Genomic DNA, 12217 nt, shown 5'->3' with positions numbered 1-12217 from the left:
TGTGTCCCCGCTGATTAACCCCTTGAAAGCCGCTTTCAATAGCGATAGCGGCTTCCTAATGGTTAAGCTGCCATCATCGGCCCGCTACACGATAGCGGCCGGCGATGGTGGCTATAGCAACTGTACGCTTAACAATGGCATCCAGCTATGCCATTTATGGAAGCCTTGCTGTCAGTGAGTAGCTGACAGCTTTAATACACTGAACTACGCATATAGTGCAGTGTATTAGAATAGGGATCAGGGCCTCCTGCCCTCAAGTACACTAGTGGGACAAAGTAATAAAGTTAAAAAAAGTTTAAAAAAAGTTGTGTAAAAATAAGAAAATAAAAGTTTTAAAAGTAACAAAACTAAAAATTCCCCTTTTATCCTTATCAGTCTTTTATTATTAATAAAAATAAATAAATAAACAAATAAACTATACATAATTGATATTGCCGCGTCCGTAACGGCCTGAACTACAAAAGTATTTCGTTATTTATCCAGCGCGGTGAACGCCGTAAAAGAAAATAATAATAAACCATACCAGAATCACAGTTTTTTGGTCACTTCACTTCTCAAAAAATGGAATAAAAAGAGATCAAAAAGTCGGATGTACCTAAAAATGGTACTGATCTAAACTACAGTTCGTTACGCAAAAACAAGTCCTCACACGGCTTTCCTGATGGAAAAAAAGACAAAGACTGTATGGCTCCTAGAATAAGGCAACACAAAAAGTAAATGATTTTTAATAAAAATTATTTTATTGTGCAAACACCATAAGACATAAAAAAAACCTATAAACATTTGGTATCGCCGTAATCGTATCGCCATGCTGAATAAAGTGAATATGTCGTTTATAGCGCACGGTGAACGCTGTAAAAAATATAGAATAAAAAACAATAGAAGAATTGCTGTTTTTTAGTCACCACGCCTCTTAAAAATAGAACAAAAACTGATCAAAAAGTCACATGCACCCCATGAAAACTACAATGAATTCCTCAAGGGGTCTAGTTTCCAAAATAGTGTCACTTTTGGGGGCTTTCCACTGTTTTGGCACCACAAGACCTCTTCAAACCGGACATGGTGCCTAATAAAAAGGAGGCCTCATAATCCTCTAGGTGGTTCTTTGCTTCGGAGGCCGCTGCTTCAGTCCATTACCACACTAGGACCACATCTGGGATATTTCTCAAAACTGGAGAATCTGGGCAATAAGTATTGAGTTGCGTTTCTCGGTATAAAAACCTTCTGTTTTACAGAAAAAAAAAGGAATAAAAACAATTTTCTTACAAAAAAACTGAAATATGTAAATTTCACCTCTACTTTGCTTTAAATTCCTGTGAAACACCTAAAAGGTTAATAAACTTTCTGAATGCTGTTTTGAATATTTTGAGGGGCCTAGTTTCTAAAATGGGGTGTTTTATAGGGGTTTCAAATATATAGGCCCCCCCAAAGAGGCTTTTTCTTATACCACACCCCGATGTACCGTATGGCCGTGTCCAGGATGCATTATGAGGCAATACTTCGCTTCTTACATTATACTGATAATGAGCAGCGACCAGCCCGAGATGACCCCAGTTTTGACCGTTTGTATAAACGGAGACCCCTATTAGACCATTTTAGTGCCCGGTTTTCCAAAGCATACACCCCCGAGAATTGTATTTCTATTGATGAGTCCCTGGTCCATTTTAAAGGGAGGCTTCAATTCCACCAGTACCTGCCGTGTAAGAGGGCAAGGTATGGCGTGAAGATGTATAAGTTGTGCGAGAGTGCATCAGGGTATACTTACAAGGACAGCAGTATTCAGCCCTTAGAATGCCCCCCCTTACTGGGAGTTAACGCAAAAATTGGGTGGGATTTGGTGCACCCACTGCTGGACCAGGTTTACCACCTCTAACTGGATAATTTTTATACCAGCGTCCTACTCTTCAAGTGCCTCGCTTCCAGAAGTACTGTGGCATGCGGCACTGCTAGAAGAAATCGGAGAGGCCTCCTGTGAAGGATTTGCCTGACACAGCTTCTGTGTCGACGCCCGTGGTTAATAAGCCTGCATCTGTGTCTAGGTCTGCTAGAGTGACTCGATCTGCTACCACTCAGGCTGGTAGGCTGAGGAGTGGGAGAGACTATCGCAGCCTGGCCAGACGGTTCTAGCTCCCGCCCTTGGTCTACTTATAACTTCATTTGATGCTTGTCCTTTGCCTGTGATTCTCTTGTTTCCTGGCTCTGCTGTTCCTGCTGTTACCATTGACCTCTGCTTCATATTGACCCTGGCTTGACTGACTATTCTCCTGCTCTGCATTTGTTACCACGTACACTCCTGGTTTGACTCGGCTCATCCACTACTCTGTTGCTCACGGTTTTGCCGTGGGCAACTGCCCCACTTCCCTTTGCTTTTGTGTACCCTTGTCTTGTTTTTCTGTCGTGCACATATTGAGCATATGGACCGTCGCCCATTTGTAAGCCGTCGCCTAGGACGGGCTGTGAAAGTAGGCAGGGTCTGACTGGCGGATAGATTAGGGCTCACCTGTCTGTCTCCCTATCCTGACATTACACCTCCCTAAGACACTGCTTGGGCAAACAAGAAGGGGTGGAAGCAGGGCACATTCTAGCAGCAACATATTGTGTGTTAAGTACAAGGACAAGAGAGATGTCGTTGTATTGACAACAATATATGGCCATACCAGTGCCCATGTACCTGTACGAGGTACCAGTACAGAGAACCCCAAACCAGACTGCATCCTGGACTACAATAGGTACATGTGAGGGGTGGACTTGTCAGATCAAGTCCTGAAGCCCTACAGCGCCATGCGGTGTGGTATAAGAAGCTGGCCGTGCACATCATTCAGATTGCATTGTACAATGCGTATGTACTACATCGATGTAAAGGCCAGACGGGAACTTTCCTGGAATTTCAAGAGGTGGTTATCAAGAACCTAATCTTTAGGGACCATGAAGGGGGGGGGGGCACCAAGTACTTCTGGAAGGAAGGCAACACGCATCGTACCAGGGCAATACTTTCCAGGAGGAGTTCCCCAAACTGGCAAGAAGGGAAAAAGTCAAAAGAAGTGCAAAGTCTGCTATAAGAGGGGGATAAGGTAAGACACAATATATCAATATGACATGTGTCCCAAAAAACCAGGGCTCTGTATGAAAGTGTTTTAAAATTTATCATACATCCCTTGATTTTCAATCTACCCCAGTTTTACTTACCATGATGCACTCCGCACAGCTTATCCCCCTCATCTTTACACTCTGGGCCCTGCTGTGTGCCCAGGCAGCTGTTAACATCCACATGTAGGGTATTGCCGTACCCGTGAGAACCCACATTACAGTTTATGGGATGTATGTCTCCGGTGGCGCATGCTGGGCAAAATATATCGGACACTGAAATGGCATATATGTATAGAAAATTGCAAATCTCACTCTGCACTATCTGCCTCGCATTATCTTTTACACAATACCTGTGGGGTCAAAATGCTCACTACACCTCTAGATGAATGCCTTAAGGGGTGTCGTTTTTAAAACGGGGTCACTTCTCGGGGGTTTCAACTGTACTGGTACCTCAGGGGCTTCTGCATACATGACTTAGTACCAGAAAATCCCCAGTAGGCCAAATGGTGGTCCTTTCCTTCTTAGCCCTCCCATGGGCCCAGTTTATCACACATTTTTTTTAATTCACAGCCCATTTCAAATAAATTCTGAGAATAAACTGTGGGGTCTAAATGGTCACAACACCCATAAATGAATTCCTTGAGGGATTTAGTGTCCAAAATGGGGTCACTTCTGGTGGGTTTCCATTGCTTTGATACCTCTGGGGCTCTGCAAATTCGACATGGCACCCGAAAACCAATCCAGCAAAATCTGGACTCCAAAGAACACATAGCGCTTCTTTTATTCTGAGACCTCCCATGGGCCCAAACGGCAGTTTATCACCACAAATGGGATATTACCGCACTCAGGACAAATTGGGCAACAAAATGGGGCATTTTGTTCCGTGCGAAAATAAGAAATTTTGATCAAAAATGACATCTTATTGGAAAAAATTTCATCTTTTTAATTTCACAGCCCAATTCAAAGACGCTCTGTGAAAAAACTGTGGGGTCAAAATGGTAACAACAACCATAAATGAATTCCTTGAGGGGTGCAGTTTCCAAAATGGGGTCACTTTTGAGGGATTCCTACTGTTTTGGCACCTCAACACCTCTTCAAACCTGGCATGCTGCCTAAAATATATTCTAATAAAAATGAGGCCCCAAAATGCACTAGGTGCTTCTTTGCTTCTGGGGCTTGTGTTTTAGTCCAAGAGCACACTAGAGCCACATGTGGGACATTTCTAAAAACGGCAGAATCTGTAAAAGACATATTTAGTAGTGTTTCTCTGGTAAAACCTTCTGTGTTACAGAAAAAAATAGAATAAAATTAAATTCAGCAAGAAAAATGAAATTTGCAAATTTCACCTCCACTTTTCTTTAATTCCTGTGAAATGCCTAAAGGGTTGAAAAAAAAACCTCTCTAAATGCTGTTTTGAATACTTTGAAGGGTCTAGTTTTTAAAACGGGAAGTTTTGTGGGTGTTTCTAATACATAGGTGCCTCAAAGCCACTTCAGAACTGAACAGGTACCTTAAAAAAAAGGCTTTTGAAATTTTCTTAAAAATATGAGAAATTGCTGTTTATGTTCTAAGCCTTGTAACGTCCAAGAAAAATCAAAGAATGTTCAAAAAATGATGGCAATCTAAAGTAGAATTATGGGAAATGTGAACTAGTAAATATTTTGGTTGGTATAACCATCTGTTTTACAAGCAGATGCATTTTTTACTTTAGAAAAATTCTATTTTTCACTAATAAACACTGAACATATCAACAAAATTTTACAGCTAACATAAAGCCCAATGTCTCACGAGAAAACAATCTCAGAATCGCTTGGATAGGTTTAAGCATTGCGACGTTATTACCACATAAATTTAAATATGTCAGATTTGAAAAATGGGCTCTGAGCCCTAAGGCCCAAACTAGGCTGCGTCCTTAAGTGGTTAAGCAACTATCAAATATATCAATGTTTTACATCTCCTGTCACTCTTTGTCCTACAGTATATAATCCAGTACATATGGCGGCACGTTCCATACACTCTGTATTGTGTACATATGATACAATGTCCTGTCACCTACCACTGGATTAAACGCGATGTCACACAAATAGCGCTGTGAAGGGTCGGTTAGGTGAATTGTATACACTGTAGTAAGTTGCAGCCGCGCACATAACAATTATCAGTCACACTTATGGATTGATGTTAAAGATTTATTTAAGGTTTTTGTAGATCAAAATATATAATGGTAAAGATGATGATAATACAAGATCCAGCAAAAACTACGGAATATGTCACAGTATATACTGTAGTATCAGTTAGGGGTGGAAAATCTGGATTCCACAGACACAAGAAGAGATGACATATTGTCCTGTTCTGAACCTGGTCTTCTGGGTGATATTGATGCCCTGGTGACCACATTGATGTCTCTTCTGTGACAGATGTTGTAGAAATGTTAAGTCTCGCCATTGGAATTCTTGTAAGATGGCGGATTCTGCCCTTGGTTGTTATTGGTGTTGATGTTCTGTTGATATCTGCTGACTTGTTCTGGGGGGAGAAGCACACAACCCTATTAAATATTGATCATTCAGGCTGCTTGATAAATATAGAGAGGGGACACATCCAGAGGAACTTACCTTTCTATCAGCATTGATGGTGGCTCCTCCGGTGACAGGGAGCGCTATTCTCGCCAGATGTACTGCGGAATTGATGTTTATGCTGCAAGACAAATATTTGCTATTAATGTTCTATAATGTGTGTTTCTTAGCAGATCTAGAAGACTTTTTAAGGTGATTTGAGGTAAATACATTTCTTAATTGATCCTTGGCGTCACACTACAAACCTGAAGATGGTTGATGCAAGCAGTGGGTCTGACCTAGAGCTGCACTCTTCAGCATGTTACGGGAACTTTCTAATGTTCCGATGTTTTATGCCCCGGAGATTGTAACTGTTCCTTAGAATGTCCTGCAAGATGCCAAGTAATGTCTTCCATCAATAGCAAAGTTCCTTGTATCCATCATTTTTGCTTAGAAGCTAATGCATCATAAAATCCAGTTGTTCCATCCATTCAGATGACAGGTTCCTTTAGGAAACTCATTGTACTATACTACATACATGCTTACAGTTGGGGAAGTTGTTCCCCAAAGCCCACAACCTTCATTCAGAAATGAAAACGTGTCTGAATACAAGGAGTTGGAATTTTAAGATTGAAAACACTTATTTACACTTTAGTTAAATTAGTTGATAAAATAAATTACAGATACAGAGGAAAACCTAAGAGATGGAAGAACATTTTCACCGCAAACATAATAGACAACTACAAAGCTCTTACCTGTAAGGACATGAACAGATGCAGCTACTTTTTTTGTCCTTTCCTCCTAATGCCCGTTACATAGATTTTACGATCAAAGCGTCCACCAGCCAAGGGGATGCTGGAATGAGAAATATATTTATGTAAGACATATAATAATGTTAGCAGGTAACCACACTTTGCTTAGTTTCACATCCTATAATCCTCCAGTACTGTTACCAAGGTGTACAGCCACCTGCCCCAAAGTGTGAGCTCTGGCTATAAGGACCATGTAGTAATGACGGCTACTGAAAGTATCATACGAACAATATGGAGGAAAACATGACTTACTCATCTGAACCGGGCCTGATCTTTACTTCAAAGATGCCAAAAACAGGTCGGTGGTCTGAGGTCTTCAAAACAGGGCAAGAGTCGTATCTCAGGACTCGTACATCTCCCTCACATTGGCTTTTAAACAACACCCTGTCCTGTAGAGGTCATGAAAATAACAAATATCATTAGTGAAATCATATTATAATATATTATTAAACTGCAAAACAACATAGACCTAAATGTTGGGCCTACTTTATTTATATTGCAGAATATTGAGACTTTATTGCATTTTAGGTTTGACTTGGTCACACAGATTTCATTAAATAAGTATCCTTGACCCATGCTGGGCAACGACATATTACACTGGGAAACTGTGATGACAAACTCACTACATAAAAGTAAAATTAACTGAAAGCTTTGTTCATAAGAAATTACTCTTCCAGCTATAATAATAACAATTCATTACATTGGGGGAGGGGATTCATTATATAATGGGTGCTCTGGCCCATGGATTCTATTGTCTCTCAAGCTCTGTAGACCTGGAAATAAGATATCTTACCGTATATGATGGAATTCTCTGCTTTGCTGATGTATCATAGGTGTCTGTGCCAATGTCAAACTTATATGTAGGAAGGAAATCAATGGTGTGCTCCTTGAACCCTAGAAATATGGACCCTTAAGTTGAAAGAAAAAAAAGTTGTCAGTATTAAAAAAAAAAAGGAACAATTGATAATTTTAGCACTATATAAGAATTTGGGGAACATATCAACCATCATGTCAGTGATTTGTATTAATCTGTGGAAGTGGTTGTGGTATTAAAGGGGTTTTCCAACTTCTGACAACTGATGACATACTCACCAGATAGGTCATCAGTACATGATCTGTGGTGGTCCGACACCCGGACCCTGCACTAATCAGCTGGTCCGGTGCCTTTGAGCACCGGACGTACATGCCGGATGCAGTTGGCGCCGGCCACGGAATTGCAGCCGAGCTGCAGTACTGCAACTCTGCTCCTATTCAAGTGAATAGGAGGCAGACCTGCAGTTATGCATCATGGCAGCTATGCTATGTAAGGAGCCAACTGCTTCCGGCTCCGTAAATAGCATTGTGTGCCATAACATCCGGTGCCCGCAGGCCACTGGAGCAGCTTAACGGTGCAGCGTCCAGGTGTCGGACCCGCACCGATGATATACTGGTCTACTAGTAAATATACCATTGTTCTTGGCTTCATTCAGATGGTCGTGTTTGAGGAGACTGGACATATCTTTTCCTTCGATCTTCTGCAGAAGAGATTCCACATTTTTTCTGTCCTCTTTAAGTTGAAAATTGAGGTCTCCAAACCAAAACACCCGATCAAAGCGGCTGGTGACGTCCACTGTAGAATAAAAATAAATAAAAAAATTATAGCACATGACTGCATTAGACTCAACGGAGACAAACAGAGAGATAAAAGGATCCATAGGTTCAACCACATAAGTAATACTCACAGGCATTGGAGTTGATTCTTTCCGGAATAATTTGAGGCAGACGGAGACCCTCAGTGATGGTTTTATAGTCCTGGATCCTCTTGCTGACTGCCCCAACTGCCAACAAAAAAATACATATTAGCAGTGGCGGATGATCATATGGGCGGCCCGAATCGCATATTATTTTCAAAAAAACACATTGCAGCGCGCCACCGCCCGCTAATGGAGAGGAGGGGTGGGTGTGAGGGATTATACGGCCGCACCATCCGCCCTGCTGCCTCCCTGAGGGGGAGGCGGCGCAACTGAAACCAGCCGCCGCCACCCCCTCCTGCACTAATTGTACCTGCGTGTATCTGTATTACTGGCCACTCACAACATAGAATGAGATTGATAGATTAGAAAAAGTTTGATCAAACTGGAACAAACCTTTTATTTTTACCAAAACATTATAAGTACAGATCTCTTCATATCATCCCATATATTTCAGTTAATTATCAAATAGCAGCAATTTTATACAAAGTAAAACTGTACATGGTCATATATTAATATTGTAAATACTTACATCTCAGATGTGAATTAATAAAAAGGAAAGATGTTCCAAAGACGGTGAAGGCAACACCCAAGGCTCCTTTAGTTTTCACATGGTGGAATAGCCTGGTTGTTACATGGGTGTGCTCTACCTCTGTATAAGAAATGAAACACAAAAATACAGGTCAGTGGTTAAGAGTACTACATGCAACAATGGAATAGAAATTATTTCCAATTAAACTATGGAAATATTACTAGAACATAATTTCATGCTTTGTAACTGTGGTGTGAACTTTTAGATCTCCAATACTCAGAAGTCAAGAATCTGAGAGCCAAGCTCTTAGGCATCTAATTCTAATGACTAAATAAGATGTTCCAGCTAATGACTACATTCAAGACTTCTTATGTAGATGTAGGAATGTGAATCTTACCTGAGCAGAACCAGATTAGTTCCCGTCGAACAAAGATGGTGAGATACAGGACTCCGAGCCCGGAGGAGTGGTATAATACATAGTGTGGTCCAAGGGTCTCCTGTAATTTTATCTCCCATTCCCGCCTACAAGAAGACACAATTTCAGATTTACATATTAATAAATGACACAATATTAAGATACTCAACTCATCTGTATCAACACTCCATATAATAACCTCTGGGGATACATTTTGAAAATTAAGGAGTGATAATACAATAAGTAGAGCATTGAGAGAGAATTTGTATCAGCCGCCCTGCTGTCCATCTGCAGTCATAGGCTGGTGTAAGACAACCTGAGAAGACTTACCTGTTTGGACATCCTTCCTGAACGCCAATAACATAAATGTCTTTCGTATCATCTGATGGTAACAGCAGATCCTCCACATTTTGCGGGTAATCCTGTTCAAAATATACAAACATTAATATTGTATACAAAGAGCGCCAACTCAACTGACATAGGGTAGAATATAACCTGTCTATGTGATATTCAACTACAAACTAAAGAGACATGGTTACTGGCCCATTTCATCCAACTTGAGCTCGGGCACACTGATGGGTCACAATAAATATTGTACATTACTTCTCACCTTTCCCTCCATATTCCAGGTGGCAACATATAGTCTCAACCGTCTATCTGGAAAATAGCGATCCAGTTCTCTAGCGCCGATCACAGCGCTGCTGCCAAAGTTTCTGTGAAGATATGGGGAGAATTAAAGATCTAGTGACTGTTATACCACAGCTCTGGATATCTGAGCAATGTATGAGAATTATTAGTTACATACCTTTTACGGATATTTTTGGAGCGTAGGCGGGTCAGCAGGCTGAATGCGCTCTTCTTGGTGTTCTTTGACGTAATGTCACAATATTTGCTGTGACTAAGATCGCTGGATTTTTCATCTGCCATATCTTTGATGACAGAAAACTTCTGGAGCGAGATGTTAGGCTCCTCCATAGTTGGTATGTCTCCCATCAGATTTCCTTTATCAGGAATTTGGGAGACATGATATTTCTTAGATTTTTTCCAAAAGGGCATGGTTGTTTAATGCCCGGGTGCAAAACTGCACCAATGTCCTTGGTAGAAAACCAGGAGACAGTCAAGATAGAATTTGACTAATCGCCTCTAGTTCTCCGAAAATAGGACAAATCGCTAACCGTATAAGCAACACAGTAAGTAACACAGTGTCAATCCAACAGCAAGACCTAGAAAGACCAGAAAACTATAAGGGAGTCGTTACTTGTGATGAAACTAGCTGGAAAAATTAGTTATTAAATAGGGTATTCCTATAACAGAATATTGTCAATCATAAGTGTCAGAAGATCACATGACCTGGGAGCCCCTGTTGATAACATTGTATTAGGTTTGGAAGCTGAAACAATGTATTGGTTGTTAAATTGACCATATGGCATTTTAAAGGGTTGAATTTTTTTTTATATTAATTGATAACCAGAATTTAGAACCTAAGTAATTGGAGTTAGTAATAAATACTTTTTATTGTTATCTTTTTTATTGTTATTATTATTATTATTATTATGATTATATACATAATTATTAATTTCAATTGTTAATAAGGACACGTTTCCAGGGGATTAGCACTATCCTTCTACAATTTAGTCTGACAAATGCTATTAGGCTGTTTATTCCTGCACTTACTAATATTTTATTACTAAAAAATTTAACAAAAAAAAGCAATACTCCTTATAATCATTTATTTATGTACATGATTCAAACATCAAATAGTTTAAATCTTGTAATAAAACCAATACTACCATAGACGCAGTAAGAAACACGGCTATCTAGACTCATCTCAAGACATCACAATAGCAGCACCTGATGTAGGTTGGTTGCATAGCCATACCAGCTAATATTCAGGATTGACCTGATATATAAATAGTATAGTCTACAGACAGAAAACCTAAAATTCATAAATATGAATTCCCTTATAAACATTTATTATGAGAATTACTGGTGTTATAAACTGGAGGGTGTGATAATAAGTTCCCAGAGATTCACATTCTTTGCTTTGTGGTTGCTTTATGAATCTACCAGCAGAATACAGACACCAATTTCTGTCTGCAATCTGCATTCTGTCTATGGAGCAGATGTGACAGGCCACAATATTGCTATTTAAGCAATTTCCTAGTGTATAAGTATGCCAAATAAAAAACACAAATAACACGACAAACACTAGAATTACATGTAAGAATCCAATATTCATAAAGAGACTGATAGATGAGACTGTTCTAGAGACGTAGCAATGATAAAGTACTTACCGTACCGATCACATCCACCTGATAAATGACAGCCCTCTGGCCAGCACTATACTTTATACCTAAGCTCGGTGACATCACAATAGATATACACTCGGTACACTACAGTATATGGCCAAAAGTATATGGACACCAATGGTTGAGACACTGATGTTGGGCAAAAAGGTCTGGCTCGCAATTGCCTTTCCAATTCACTCCAAAGGTTTTGTTGGGATTGAGGTCCGGGTTCTGTGCAGATACGCAAGTTCCTCCACATCGAACTTGTCAAACCATGTCTTTAGGGACCCTCTTTGTGCACAGGGGCACAGTCATACTAGGACAGGAAAGGGTCTTACCCAAACTATTACCACAAAGTTGGAAGCGTACAATTGTTTAAAAAGTCTTATTAACCCCTACTGGAAAAATGGGGATTTAATCCAACCCCTTACAAACAATCCAGACCATTATACAAACTTCACTCCATTTTATAATAGGCACTATACAGTCCAGTAGGTAGCATTCTCCGGGCAGGCACAAAACGCAAATTCGTCCATTAGATGGCCAGATAGTGAACCGTTATTTATTACTCAACAGAACATGTTTCCCATGCTCCAAAATTCAACGGCGACGTGTTTTACACCCATCCAGCTGATTCTTGGCTCAATAATTAGGAGAGGTGTCCAAATACTATTGGCCATATAGTGTAGGTGGATTACCTAACTACACTCGTTATAACTTACAGATCTTAATATGGCATTTTCAATGGCTTTTACATGTTTTTTTTATATTACTTGATCAAAATTCTGAATTTTATTACATTGT

General features: G+C 40.1%; 1 long non-coding RNA gene across 1 annotated transcript; it reads right to left on the bottom strand.

The window, feature by feature from the left end:
- Positions 1-5702: 5702 nt before the first annotated feature.
- On the bottom strand, positions 5703-6485 carry LOC142677671 (uncharacterized). Its single transcript, XR_012852612.1, has 3 exons — positions 6392-6485; positions 5903-6024; positions 5703-5778 (listed from the first exon to the last, which is right to left on the bottom strand). It is a non-coding gene; the product is annotated as an uncharacterized LOC142677671 (long non-coding RNA).
- Positions 6486-12217: the final 5732 nt, after the last annotated feature.

The sequence above is a fragment of the Rhinoderma darwinii genome, assembly GCF_050947455.1.
Source record: "Rhinoderma darwinii isolate aRhiDar2 chromosome 2 unlocalized genomic scaffold, aRhiDar2.hap1 SUPER_2_unloc_46, whole genome shotgun sequence".
In the NCBI taxonomy this organism is placed as follows: domain Eukaryota; kingdom Metazoa; phylum Chordata; class Amphibia; order Anura; family Rhinodermatidae; genus Rhinoderma; species Rhinoderma darwinii.
The sequence above is the reverse complement of the archived record's forward strand: the minus strand, read 5'-3'. Positions and strand labels throughout refer to the sequence as shown.